We start from the raw sequence: 12,464 nt of genomic DNA, 5'->3' as shown, positions 1-12,464 counted from the left end.
ATTTTTTCCTGAACCTCTATTTCAAATGAATTTTTTTTTCTGAATTAATTGAAGTCCCCTCAAATAGGGGCCTACAAAACTTATTGAGAATGTTTTGTGTGCATATTTATTAATGCCACTTACGTTGCATTAATAAATGAATACAATAAAGTTAAAGGCCACATAATGCTGTCTTCGTAGCTCTGTCCAATGCTGTACCCGCATTCCCGCTGCCACAACCACGCCCCGTACCTGCCCACCACCTGAACCCTCCACCAAAATTACATGCTTCCCCTCCTCTCCACCAAAACCACCTGCTCCCCCTCCTGTGTAGCTTCCATGCAGTCCTCGAATTTTGGAAAAAAACCTCATGTAGCAACAATTCTCCGCCATTCACCCCCATCGCCCTAAAGTGCCCAGCCTGGCCTCTCTCTGCAGGGCCCGAGAGAGAGAGAGAGAGAGAGAGAGAGAGAGAGAGAGAGAGAGAGAGGTCTCCATGTGATGCTTCCTTAACAAATAAGCAATTTCGTTTGGTAAAGCTTAAAATAGACAGACGACTTCTTTGCACAACCCTCATGAAGATATGTGTAGGTCATGTAGAAAAGCCACTTGTCAACTATGACTTCTTAAGGAAGATCTCGAAATGCTAAAATAAGCGCTTCAGTGCAACTTACTGAAACCTTACCTTTTAAACCATCGTCTCCTCGTTGCCCAAACTAATTAATTAATACCAAAAACGTTTTGGGTGCTTATTAGGGGCCTACAAAGCTTCTTAACATTTCAACTGATTCCTCTCCTTCAAAAAAGTTGGATTTCCATCTAATTGAGTATACGCAAAGCTACTCTAGTTATTCTGCCCCGCAGCATCAGCATTTATCCGAAGCTGAAGCAGAACTTGACGACAACAGAAAGTTCACCAAGCAGAGCTTCTCCAGGTAAAAATTTCGTTGTAAAATTTAGCTTGTAATGCGTGCGCGCGCGTGTGATAGAGCGAGAGATATGGATGGTTTTTGTCCATAAACTCTCTCTCTCTCTCTCTCTCTCTCTTTCTCTCTCTCTAACGCGCGCGCACACACACCCCGTCTTCAGGAGTGCATGTCTAAGTACTTATATGTGTATTCACTAATATAAACTATGTGTAATGTATTTTGTATGCTACATAGATATGTGCATACACTATATGGTAGACAGAAACAAACATCTGTTAATGTCTACAAAAGGCCTAAAGGGTCTATGAGACCAATCGTAGTTCATGTAACCCATGAAAGTCAGGTTGTGGGAAAAAAAACCTCCAACTAGGCAATACACTCTATAGCATAACAACCTTTGCCACTTACATTGGCTTTGCATGCACAGATGACCATGATGGAGTAACGAGCCATCATTGTATATAGAATACTTATGTTGACATCATGTGGTAGAGTGCTTCTCCACTGCTAGAGGACTGCCGTGATCTAGAACTTTCATAATGATGGTTGTAATCGGACAAGGGAATTTAAACACTTCACCATTAATGCAATTAAACACCCAGCTAAGAGCAAAACCACAGTCCACAGGGAACCTTTTTGTTCTCCACACATAGAGGGGCAAATAATCCAAGTGCCATATTGAGTGTTACAACTTACACCCAAGGCACCATATACTAATGAAGTAATTCCAATACCTAGGTGTTGGAGTGGCAGACTGTGTCGCTGCGCTTGGGTTGTCACATGGCTGGAAGGTGTGTTGGATTATCTGAGGGGCACCTTATATAGGTTCACCTACATGCAATTGGCTGGAATACATGCTGTCGGCTTGTAGGAAAATGCCCATGACTTGTTGAAAATGACATTTATGCACCTTTTTCACACATGAGTGGCATTTAAACCCCTCCTCCTGCTGGCCGTTAGGCCTCATCGGGGCTTCTTGCTGGCCGACATGCCTCTCCTATGCTTGGCCATGCTGGTCACTATGCCAAGGCTTCAAGATTGTCTCCTTTTGTGGCTCTTGGGCATCCCCTATGGGGCCCACCTATGGCTGGCCATAAAGCTAGCCAAAAGCCTAAGATACTTACATGCTTCTACAATGCAATGCATCTATCCTAAGATGACCTAAATGCTTTGTTCTCCGAGTGGGTTAAGTGACACATACCGACACCTAAGGCTTCAGATGTGACCTATGTAGCGTGTGCCTGACATGTCCATGGACTAGGGCTCACAATGGGGTCACGACATACGACAAATAAATCCTAAAAATCTTCGCAGAAGAGAGAGAGAAAGAATGGCTATACATCGATGAGGTGGTTGACTTCATTGGTCACGGTGGTGGGGACGGGGTAACACTTCAAGAGGGAGAAGAAAAGAAGGCCCGGGAGACCTCCTCGTGGGTGGAGGTGCTCACGAAGACGCAAAAGCAAGTAGATGAAGCAGAGAAATGGATAGAAGTGGTCAAGAAAGGTAAGAACAAGAAGGCCGAAAGCACATCTACCTCGAAGATTATCAACCTAACCATTGAGGAGGAACAAAGAAGAAAGACAAGGGAACTTCATGTGCGGATCACGGGTCTTAAGGACGGTGACAATGTAGAGGAGGAAGCCAAAGATTTATACACACGCATGGGCATTTCGAGGCCTACACACACGGGGGCTTGGAGAGTGGGCAAGAAAGACAAGAATGGAGGAGAGAGCTCGAAGGAGAGAGCTCTCATTTTACACTTTCCCACCTTGGAGGCCAAGAAGGATTTCTTGGCCAAGCGCTCCGCCCTTAAGAAAACGGGCATCTTTTTAGGAGATGACCTCACCTTGGCACAGCTAGCACATATGCGGGAGTGCATGCCGGAGATTAGGGCAGCCAGAGGAAAAGGGAAGCTAGCATTTTACAGAGGAGGCAGAGTGGTGATACTAGAGAGACGCACCACTTGACGGTGCGAGACCTATGGGACCAGTCTGAGACTTGCAGTATGGAACTGCAACGGAGCATTGAGATTGGATGTGGGGGCCTTTGAGGACAGCTTCAGAGACAGGGACATCATCTTCTACTCGGAGACACATTAGGCCCCAGGCAGCACATTACCGAGAGTGGCGGGATACAGATGGGAGACGACTTGTAGACAGGAGGCCCATTCGAAGCATGGTGGTCGCGGATCTGGAGGAGTTGCAGTTCTTTTTAGAGAGGAGCTTCAGCCACTCATCCATGTTATGCGCCGTGATGAGAGCGCGAGGTACATGTGGGTCAGAGTGAGGGCAGATGAGGGTAGACCCCTATACATTGCTATATGTTACTTTCCACCTAGCACATCTTATTATGCAGCGCCCAAGGGGCAATCTCCATATATGATTCTGGATGAGGACATATGGGAGTTCTCCAGGGAGGGAGATGTTATCATACTTGGGGACTTTAATGCTCCAACGGCTCAGTACCAAACCTCCTTCTTTGGCACTTCAGAGGAGATGTTGAGAGAGATAGATGTGGAGGAGATGTGTTTGACCCGGAGATCACAGGATGAGGTGGAGTGTACTGAGTATGGGAGATACCTCTTGGAGATGGGGACTGCACATGGGCTGGCCATTTTAGATGGCCTAGAGAGGTATCCACTTGCAAGCGGCTTTACTTGCTTTCCACACAGACATGGGGCCAGCACAGTGGATTTTGTTTTAGCCTCGCCAGCCTTCATCCCGGGTATCTAGGATTTTGCGATTGGCCCCAGGCCCATCGGAGTTACGGTGGATCATGCACTTCTCTCCTTTACGGTGGATTTCCACTACAGTACCCGCCAGGTTGGGCAGTCCTCCTATCACCCGAGATATACCTTCTGTAGAGAGACTGATGGAGTATACACTGCAGAGATCTACAGCTTGTTGAGTGCAGAGGATCCACAGAGGCCATTAGCAGAGCTCACATAGATCCTGACAGAGGCTTTACATATAGCCGCAGCGACGGCCTTCCCACACACGCAGCCCACAGTACGACCACGTCTTGGGAGCATTCCCCAGAATAGTTGGTATGATGATGATTGTAGGGAGCTCAGAGCCCGGTTACAAAGAGATGTGGCCACAGGTGTTACTACATATAGACAGTCACGCATCATCTTTCGATGCCTCATTCGGTGGAAGAAGAGAGCATTCTTAGCTCGGCTGGAGAGAGACATGTATCAGCTGTTTTTGAGTCAGGATTCTGGGGAGGCCTAGAGATTGCTTAGAGAGCACTCCCCGCCTCCGGCCATTACCTCTCCAGATACATGGGGCGAGTATGCAGCCTCCCTCTACACAGTACCAGAGCAGCCACCACTACCAAACCCTCCAGAGCCCTGTCCACCCATTTCTACCTTCTTGAGAGCAGAGATGGTGAGGAGGGCCATCAACAGATTGCATACAGGGAGGGCGCAGGATCATGAGGGCATTGTAGCTGAGCATTTCATACATGCTAGAGATATTATTGCAGACTTGCTAGCTCTCATGTTTAATAGAGCCATGTGTGAGGGATTTCCTACTTCCACAATTGTGCCTGTACTCAAGTTTGGAGATCCGAGCCTGCCGACAAACTACCGCACCATTATGATTGGTCACTCGCTGGCCAAGCTATATGCCTCTATTCTTGAGCAGGAGTTGAGCAAATGGGCAGAGTGTCACCAGCCTCGACATTTCCCAGTATGAAAGGGGTCTGGTGGACTCCAAGATGTCTAAATATTTGGAAAGTACAAGCTTTGGGAATGGGGGATTATCCTAGAATACAAAGGACCACACTCCTAAAATTTAGGAGAGTTGCTATTTTTGGCCCGACTCCGATGGAAATTCTGTTCGCGTCATTACATTTGGAATTGAGCAGATACCAAGAGTTGGCAAAGTGCCTATGACAGAATGTCTACTAGTTGGGATATTTTTAGAGGTAAAGATTATGGAAGGACCCATCTCTTAGATTGGGACATGTGGCAAGAAAGTGGACCAAAGTGAGACAAGTGGCCTGACACTTGTTAGAAAGTGGATCAAAGTGAGACAAGTGGCCTCACACTTGTCACTTCAGCTATTGTGTGGCTCTCCACTTGTCATTGTAGCCTTCTCTTGCCATTTTAGCTCATGGGAGGCCCAAATCTATAAATTGGAGCCCTCTCTCTTCATTAATGGAGGCTCTCTTGTTGCACACTAGCCTCTACCACCGGTGAGTCAGGCCTGCATCCCCATGTTGTTTGTTTGTTCGTTTGTTTGCAGGATTCGAGTCTCGAACCAAGAACGATCACGAGGAGATCTGTGGGGATTTGACACTTTCTGACAAGTGTGAGGCCACTTGTCTCACTTGATCCACTTTCTTGCCACATGTCCCAATCTAAGAGATGGGTTCTACCATAATCTTTACCTTTAAAAATATCCCAAATGGTAGACCTTTTGCCAAATGTGCTTTGGCATGTCCCCCCATTTGCTCAACTCCAGACGTAATGAGCCGAACAGAATTTCCATCGGAGTCGGGTCAAAAATATTAACCCTCCTAGATTTTAGGAGTGTGATCCTTTGTATTCCAGGATAATCCCCCATTCCCAAAGCGTGTACTTTCCAAATATTTAGACATCCTGGAGTCCACCAAACCCCTTTCATATTGGGAAATGGCTTGAAACTTAAAGTTGTAGGCAACTTTTAAGAAGCTGGGGAGGATGTCACCAGCCTGGACATTTCCCGGTATGAGAGGGGTCTGGTGAACTCTTGGACGTCTAAATATTTGGAAAGTATAAACTTTGGGAACGAGGGATTATCCTGGAATAGAAAGGATCACACTCGTAAAATTTAGCAGAGTTGCTATTTTTGGCCTAACTCCGATGGAAATTCTGTTTGTGTCATTACGTTTGGAATTTAGCAAATACCAAGAGTTGTCAAACTACCTTTAACAAATGGGCTACCAGTTGGGATATTTTTAGAGATAAGTTTATGGAAGAACCCATCTCTTAGATTGGGACATGTGGCAAGAAAGTGGACCAAAGTGAGACAAATGGCTTGACACGTGTTAGAAAGTGGATCAAAGTGAGACAAGTGGCCTCACGCTTGTCACTTCAGCTATTGTGTGGCTCTCTCCTTGTCATCATAGCCTTCTCTTTCCATTTTCACTCGTGGAAGTCCCAAATCTATAAATTGGAGCCCTCTCTCTTCATTTGGGGAGGCTCTTGTTGCACACTAGCCTCTACCACCGTTACGGGCTGCCCTAATGATGGCTACTCTCTTTCTCTCTCTCTTGAAGGCTGCCCATGAAGTATACCGGTTGTTCGGGACTGTTTTGGAGGCTTCCATCGCGAAGAAATATTGAAGGCAAGGATATTTAATCATTTTATTATGATTTCTAGCCTGTGTATTTGTTGTACTAGCCCTTGTACTTGTTGTACCAGTCATTATACATGTTGTACCAGCGATTGTACCTATTGTACTAGCCATTGTACTTGCTGTATCGGCTGAATGGAGAGCTCAACTTGTTGTACCAGCTCTAATGCATGAAGACCCGTGGTTTTTGGGGAAGAATCAGTACCCACACAATATGGATTATATTGTTGGCTCAACATTTCTACAGCCTGTGTACCAGCTAAATTTTATGGTTGCCTCGTGTTGGGTTGTGTTACATGTGGCAAGAAAGTGGATCAAAGTGAGACAAGTGGCCTCACACTTGTCACTTTAGCTATTGTGTGGCTCTCCACTTGTCATTATAGCCTTCTCTTGCCATTTTAGTTCATGGAAATTGGAGCCGTCTCTCTTCATTAAGGGAGGCTAGCTTCTACTATGATGGTTGCTTGCATTCTTGTCTACAACACTTTATGGGGAGAGTTCCTACACTCCTTCACTCCCCTCAACAGAAGGTTTCTTTATTACTTTAGCCTCTTGATGGCTTCTTTGTCCTTGTACCGGTTGATTTATGTATTGTACTGGTTGAGTGGAGGTTGTACCGACTAGTTTGAGGGGTGTACCTGCTGTACCTGAGATACTTGCATTGGGATCTTGGTGAGTGGGAGTGGAGGGATGCTTTTAACCCCACAAAAAGCATGGCCTTCTACAGTTACACTGTGCATTGGGTGTCCTATGAGATACTTGCACTAGGACCTTGGTGAGTGGGAATGGAGGGATGCTTTTAACCCCATGAAAAGCATGCCCTTCTTCAATTACAATGTGCGGAATGCCAAACACCTGGTTTTGGGACAAATCCAGAGTTCCTACTTTTAGACCTCATTGGGAGGCTCATGGGATCACCCTTGACATTCAAATAGCTTTTTGGCGGAGGTTGTGCACTCGTACAAGGAAACCAAGATTTCTTGGCTTTCTTTACATGGTGGTCTTGCCACCAACCAGTGGAGATCGGTCTCGTTGGTGATAGTCCAGCTTATCTGAGATGTGTAGGAGCTTCAGAGACAATCTACCAGTGCTTATGGGAGTGCAGGGAGGCACAGAGGATTTGGATTGCAATAGCACACCTTTTTGGAAGGACGAGGATGGATGCCTGGTCACAAGGATTACCCAGAGAGTGGGCGATGCCGTCTTCAAGACATGCCAGAGTCAAGCTACGTATTGCCAGACATGCCAGAGTCAAGCTATGTATCACTAAGTACAGAGATTGGAGGCTGAATGGGAGATCATTACTAGCATCACAGCCTGGCACATTTGGAAGGCTATATGCACTGAGGCCATGGAGGGCACTTTGGTTTATAATACATAGTGCATTTGCAGGATTTGGTGTGATATGATCCACACGCTCATGGCCACTTGGGCCAAGATTCAGAGATCTTCGAGGGCTACAGAGAGAAAACGTGGCTAGTTCATGAGAGATTGGGATCATTGCATCTTTTTTACTACCTCTCATATGGGACCTTGCTGCTGGCAGCACAAGGAGTGGATTGGTTGAGATTTCCCCCGTGCTTGATCTGAAATCGCCTTTGTAAAATTTTTCAATACTAAATAAAAGTGTCTTTTTTGGGAAAAAAGAAACACCCAATCTCCCTCCTTGTAGTGTATATCTCTTTTGGTATGGTTGGCTTGCCTGGCGTAGGCTTCTGTTGCTTTTGTCTGACAATCTATGGTGGATGAAATGCAATGTACTCCACACATAACCGTGCAGTCTTATTTAAATCCTTTATCTAACCCTTGATTTAGGCATCAGTTTAAGGCTAGTTTAAGGCATCATACAAGCTCAAGAAAAGATCTATATGGACATTTATGAAGTCGGCCAGCAGTACAGCAGCACCATCATGAAGTTGGCCAGCATTAAATATTGCATACTTGTCCTCTTTTCTGGCCGACAACAATCGCTTGTCCTCTTTTCTGGCCTACAACGATCGGGCAATAGAAGGGTCTTTTGGGGGCCTATATAACCTAGGTCACAATTCAGCATAACCATATCTCTCCCTTTTGGAGATTGGTCTTAGATAGTGGCCCATTGGCCAAGCATATGTGTAACCTTTTCATGTACATAATACATATACTGAAAACCAGTCTTTCTCCACATGGTCTCAGATAGAGAGGCCTCAGATTCTCATGCTCTCACGGATGATCCGTAGCAAACCCTCTGTCCCACATGACATTGTCCGGACCGAGTTTGCTACACCTCCTATGCTAGTAGAGGCCCTCTTCCAGACGATCTGCTTCATACAGAGGATCAGAGATATGCCATCAGATCGATTCTCACATAGAGCTTTTGAGGCGTCCAGGCATCTCACAGAGAGTGGAGATAGGAGATCATACAGTGGCTCACTCAGCATGGTCTTGACATAGATCACCTGCCACCTTTCGAGTATGATATACATGCACCACACATCCAGCTCTCTCACAGTGAGAGGAACAGAGTCCTTCGGCAAGATTTATGGTAGCGATACACTCAAGAGACTTGGATTACACCCAGTCAGCCTCTACCGCTGAAGATGCTATACTACAGAGATCAGTTTATGCGTATCTCAGCAGATGGATTCATACAGAGACCTGGATACATGGATGTGTACATGCCTCAAAGTGCCCGAGTGGGGATTGGCTAGCTCAGAGTGTCATCACACCAGCTTGAGATTGAGGCAGGTAGGGCAGCACGGATCCCCAGAGCAGAGAGGATATGCAGACTATGCCAGGAGGAGGTTGAGAGTGAGGAACATTATGTATGCAGATGCAGAGCATATAGTGTCATTAGAGAGAGATACACCACCATCTTCAGTGGACATCCCTCACTCTGGCAGATCATGGAGTCCGCAGACCAGCGGAGATTTGGCCAGTTCTTGCTATAGAGACACAGCGCCACAGAGAGACACTGCTACGGACTCATACCACAGGGAGAGGTGGGCGACAGCTCCAGCTCATTGATTTCTTCCAGAGATCTATCCCAGTGCCTACCCTGACACAGGAGGGGGTTACACTCTAGCGCGCTGCGGACCTCCGAGCCAGACGGAGACGGAGAGCACCAAGCTACCAGACTCTCAGATTACATCAGAGGGAGATCACAGAGATACAGGCTCGACATCAGCACCATATCTAGGAGCAGCGAGCTCACTTACACTCACACCCGGAGATCATGCTCCGAGGTATTTTTGCCTTGCCATCGCCTATGTATCACGTATTACACCCCCATTATGGTACTGGTTGGAGCTAGACAGATCTGCATTGCATTCTTGTATACCCTGCGCATATAGGTTGCATACTGAGCCTCTAGCAGTAGTGCTCCATCCATCACACCCCCCCACTAGCTCAGTACTTTCATAGTTTATTTCATGTTCATTTTGTCCTTTTTGTTTTCTGGACATCCAGAAGACATTGACAGTTGTACATTGATTTGTCTCATAGGTCGAGTTCGGCCTCTAGTAGACGTTAATACAGCTTTCTTTCTTTCTTTCTTTCTTTCATGCGTTTTGCATTAAGGTTCCTACAGAGTGCTCGAGGGCTGTGATTAAGGCATGAAGGCTTCCGCTGAGCTCTTGGATGAAATCTTTATTGCTTTGCAGAAGCGTTTCTTCTTTGCTGTGTTCATGGACACTTTCTTCTATTGTGGTGTCTCCTTTGAAGATTTTTTCTTCTCCTCCTAACATGGTGGACTGTTGAGTGGTTTTTTCCCGACCTCAGTTTTACCATCCACGGGATGCTCTCACTTAGGTAGCCGAGCTGGGTCACAACCAGAAAAGCTCTGAAGCCTATGTAACATGCAACCAATATGATCATGCTCTTTATACCTTTTCTTTTAGTGAGTTTAAGCAATCCACTTTAATCTTTGTACATAGGAGATAGAGCTAGAGAGATACAAACTCGACACCAGATTGAGTCCCAACCACCCACGTAAGGGCTCTCTCCCGCAAGCAAGGGTATTTGCTTTATTACGTTGGAGAACTTCTTTACAATGCAGACTCTGCCAAACGTACTTGATGATGGTTGATTGGGAATGCCAAACGCAAGGACGAGGTAGACCAAATGCAAGGACTGTAGCACAATGAAGTGCTCTCGCTGAAAATGTATGCACAAGTCAGAAGACTCAAGCACACTTGATAAAGGCTGTGTTTCACTGCTTGAACAATGAAAGAATGAGATGATTTTGGAATGGGACTGAGGGGCGCCTTATATAGGTTCACCTGCATGCAGTCGGCTGGTATATGCTGTCGGCCTGTAGGAAAATGCCCACAACTTGCTGAAAATAATGTTTATGCAGTGTTTTCACCTACGTGTGGCTGGTGGGCTTCTATTGCTGGCCGACAGGCCTCATCGGGGCTTCTACTGCTGGCCAACAAGCTGCTCCTATGCTTGGCCATGCTGGCCAGTATGCCAAGGCTTCAAGATTGGCCCCTTTAGTGGCTCTTGGGCATTCCCTATGGAGCCCACCTGTAGCTGGCTGTCACATGCATAACATGTGGACATGCATAATCCCCTATTTTGACTATGTTTAGGAGGTGTCGGCCAGGTCCTTGGATAGATAAATACCAAAAATCCCATAAAAAGCTGGTCAATGCCTAAAATGGAGCTGCCGGCCAGGTCCTTGGACAGATAAATAGCAATCCCATAAAAAGCTGGCATTGACCAGCTTTTTATGGGATTTTTGGTATTTATGTGTCCAAGGACCTGGCCGACAGCAGTCGGATGGTTGTAGGGACAATTCCACAAGCCTATGAATAGCAAGGCCTGGTATAGTCATTACGCATCTGATCCCAGGTTTGTGGAACAGGTCATAGGCTTAGATGTTTCCTTTTGGAGGCAATGGAGTGCTACTGTCTTAGTCCTAGATGCTTCAGGATGCTGCTGAAATTGTTATTAATAACCTTAATTATAAGGTTAGCTTTTCACATATGTGGGCGCCCAATCCTGGTTAGCCAAAAACAGGTTGCCTGGGCCCAAGTACAGGTCACCCTTTCACAATCACAATCTGCCCGGTCCTCTACCTGGCTGCTGTCCATGCTGATTTCCTGTGGTGTGGGCTGCCCATGCTGCTGTGAGCCTGTCCTGCATCTGGTTTTTGCTGTCCAACCCTTCTTGCATGGCCCAAACTGCCCGGAACAGCTACATCTTTCCTGTTTAATGATTTGATGTGATCTTGCTTGATATTTGGTGCCGAGCACCTGGCCTAATAAGTTGCCAGATATCTGTATATACATCAATCCCAAGTGGTTTACAAAAGTGTGTGGGGTCTTGCCTACCCAAACCTACGCTAATGGAAACTGGCATGACTTGCCCTTGTACTAGGGCTCACAAACGGGGCATAGTGCACATCACTAACCCACGTGGCACCCAAGTGCAGGGTGCATGACACTCTCCTCAGTAGCATATCCTTGTGTGCCTGCTCCTCCTGTGGTATGCCCTTCGTTCTTCTTGCTTGAATCCAAAGATGACGGAATGATACCCGTATGTGACCAAGTCACCAATGGCAATCTTCATGGCATGAGACATATGTCTATAGAGATATCTGGGTTTCTCAATGAAACTGCATTTACTTCTCGAGAAATGCTCTTGGTAGAAGTGAAGCTTTGATGGGATCTTCCAGGTTCGACTCATGTATGTTCGACTCATGAATAGCTGGAGAGCGATGATGTGTGTTGATTCGTAATCAAAGGGAGGGAGGCGATCCATATAGCGATGATGTATAATTGCATTTCTATAGTAACCAATAACCCTTGGGCCACAGCAGTAACATAAGATACCTGTCTAGTGGTGCGGAAGTACCATGATCTGCATTGTCCTTCCGGTGCAAGCTGACTCAAGTTCCAACCTCAGGAGCAATCTCTGCCTAGTGTATATAGGTGATGTATGGAAGTGCTAATCTGGAAGAGAGCCCCTAAGACCAGTGGAGCTGCTCCAAACTCAGCCGGTATGATCTTGTGTAGTACCAAAGGCTTGCTTTTGAGTCTCGATTCTGCTTGAGAAAATCATCACGTTCACCTGCAATTTCTTGCTCCTCCTCAAATCCTCCTCTCCCAAATCTGAACCCCAAAAAGCGGTCTCACCAAGGTGTCAACGAGCCAGCTCTTAGTACTAGTTTCTTGGAAGTGAGCCTGAAAGCACCGCCTTTCCAAGCAGGCCATTGTGGCATATCCTC

General features: G+C 46.3%; 1 protein-coding gene across 1 annotated transcript in view; it reads left to right on the top strand.

Annotated features, from left to right (window-relative positions):
- The first annotated feature begins 761 nt into the window (after nucleotides 1-761).
- Nucleotides 762-12,464, top strand: part of LOC147641337 (enhancer of mRNA-decapping protein 4-like) — a 56,866-nt gene continuing 45,163 nt past the window's right edge. The window contains exon 1 of the mRNA XM_086812269.1: nucleotides 762-914. The gene's annotated coding sequence lies outside the window, so the exon portion shown is untranslated. The remainder of the gene's footprint in view (nucleotides 915-12,464) is intronic.

This window comes from Cibotium barometz, chromosome 2 (assembly GCF_041138505.1).
Source record: "Cibotium barometz isolate CiBa-2024 chromosome 2, ASM4113850v1, whole genome shotgun sequence".
Classification (NCBI taxonomy): domain Eukaryota; kingdom Viridiplantae; phylum Streptophyta; class Polypodiopsida; order Cyatheales; family Cibotiaceae; genus Cibotium; species Cibotium barometz.
The sequence above is the reverse complement of the archived record's forward strand: the minus strand, read 5'-3'. Positions and strand labels throughout refer to the sequence as shown.